The sequence below is a fragment of the Nothoprocta perdicaria genome, unplaced genomic scaffold (genome assembly GCF_003342845.1).
Source record: "Nothoprocta perdicaria isolate Ctin4 unplaced genomic scaffold, notPer1 scaffold_73, whole genome shotgun sequence".
NCBI classification, from domain to species: domain Eukaryota; kingdom Metazoa; phylum Chordata; class Aves; order Tinamiformes; family Tinamidae; genus Nothoprocta; species Nothoprocta perdicaria.
Genome location: NW_020456010.1, coordinates 2,320,303 through 2,322,585, shown reverse-complemented (window position 1 = coordinate 2,322,585; position 2,283 = coordinate 2,320,303).

Sequence of the window (2,283 nt, the reverse complement as noted above, 5' to 3'; positions counted from 1 at the left end):
CGGCGGGAGCGGGCAGAGCCCGGCCGGGACTTCACCGCAAAGTGATGCAGGAGAGGCCATCCAGCCCTATCCCGCCGCGACTGTGACACGGGGATCGCCAAGCCCCCGCATTTCCTGGGAATTCCCGCTGTTCCCGAAGCTCCATACAGCTTTTGCTCTGGATGCCCCATTTCCCTAGCCCGCTCCCAGCAGCGGGGCTGGCGGGGGGGATCCGTGCACCCCGCGCGCCCTTCACCACTGGCAGCGAACCTCGCTCCCGACATGCGGCCCGTGAGGGCTCCGCCACGCCAGCCCCGGCTGCGGAGCCTTCCCWGCGGGGCTGAGGAAGCCAAGTTCCGTGTGGGAAATGTCCGGATGCAGAGCGCGAGGCAGCGAGATAAGCGCAGGAGCCTGGGAGCCAAAGTGCCTCTGATTATGATGAGGAAATCACAGTTTCCTTGAAGGCAGCAGGAGCACCGAAGGGCAGCAGCGAGGAGCTGGCACCACCATGGGGCAGGTTCCTGCATGGATTTATGAAGCAGGAAATATGGGAAGCCGCATCATGGCATTTGTCTGCCCTACAAGAATCCCACAAGAGCTAATCCTGCATCCGGATTGTGGGTGCTCTTTGCACGTTACACATGGCTATTATGTGATCTTGTTTTTGCCATGCAAGAAAAAAAAAATCTTTTTTTTCTACTGATCAAACTTTATATGTTCTCTGTCCTCTCTACRGGAGTCTTCCTCTGCCTCATCATCTGGCCTGTACCCATCGCACAAAAAAAAAGAGCTGTTAGGTGGGGACCAAAGACAAAACTGAGAYACGGCTCCTCCTCTCAGAGAGGCACCTGAACTGCAGGAAGACTATGCTACAAAGAGAAACAAAAAGGAAGCATTTACTCTGCTGAGAACTGTTTTTGTCATATAAAATATTAATATGCAAAAAAAAAGAAAAAAAAAATCTGTTCCAGCTCAATCTCCTGGCATAGAGCTGTTTTCTTAAACCAATACACAAGTTTAGCTGCAGTTTGAGGATTCTGACTTCTCACAGTCCTGAACGTAATCCCCACCTGTGTTGGAGCTGGAAGGCTCCCTTTTCACATCTGTGCTACCYCCTGCTATTGGACACTATGTTCATTTGGTCAGTCTGCTCTTTCTTCCAAAGGTTTCTAGAATATGTTTTCCTGTATAAGACATAATATGGTTTTATGCCCTTTCTACTCCAGGAAGCTTCCCCTCAGAAAARGCTATGATACAAGCAGATTATCAAGACAGCAAATGGGGAATGTGTGAGGTTGGAACTGCACACAAAATGCAGCCTTGGTAATTTACTTCATTTGAAATGGAAAAGCTTCCCCTGGCTTTGTAAGACACCAAAGAAGCTCTCAGATACTGGGATGAAGAACACCTTTCTCTCCTCCAATCTAATCTCTTACAAAATGTTTCATTTCAGGCACATTGTGTTCTAGCGTTCCCCTCTAACCTCTACGTTCTGCTTGCTTGCCACTCCTCAGCTCTCCTTCTGAACGTGATTTTTTTCCCATTCAGACTGAAAGACAGGCAGCTTTCTGATGCCACTGATCACCTTTTGCTCCAGTGTCATCTACACTCATGTGGAAAATGAAACACAAAGGGCATCAGAAAAGGAAATACATGAGAACACCAGTCTACTGTAACTGCTGTGAAATTGCTGAATTTGTGAACAATTGTGAATTGTTGCTGTTTTGCCTATTTCCCTTCTTCCTGAGCATTGCTGCCTATGACTTTGACTGCTGTGTGTCTGACTGACTTAATATGTGCCAGGTGGAGTACAGGCTTGTGGGTGTATTGCTTACAGGGTGCATTTATAGTGTGCAAATACCTTGCACGCTATAAATAATCCCACAGTTGACATTTATCAAAGAATCCAAGCAGTCAAGATGAAAAAAAAAAAAAAAAAAAAAAAAAAGAAGGTTTAGTTTAATCTAATCCCCACAGGTCAGGGCAGGTCAGATTTTATTGTTTATTATCCGGAGTCTTGTAATGGTCTGGATTGAAATATCCACAGGGAGGAAAACCAATCTGGAAAAGTGAGGCTGCCCCTCTCCCACCACCTTCTCTTCTGAGTTTATTTTGTACCAGATCACTGCCTTGCAGGACCTCGGAGTGCGCACCGACTGCAGGCTGTACGCCCATTCCACTGGCCAGCCAAAAGCAAACATGGCACTGAAACAGAAGCRAGCCTAGACGAGCCTTACTTAGAAATATGAGGGCTGTAATTATACATGTAAAGTGTCTGAAAGCAATGGTCCGTTTGGAGGCCTG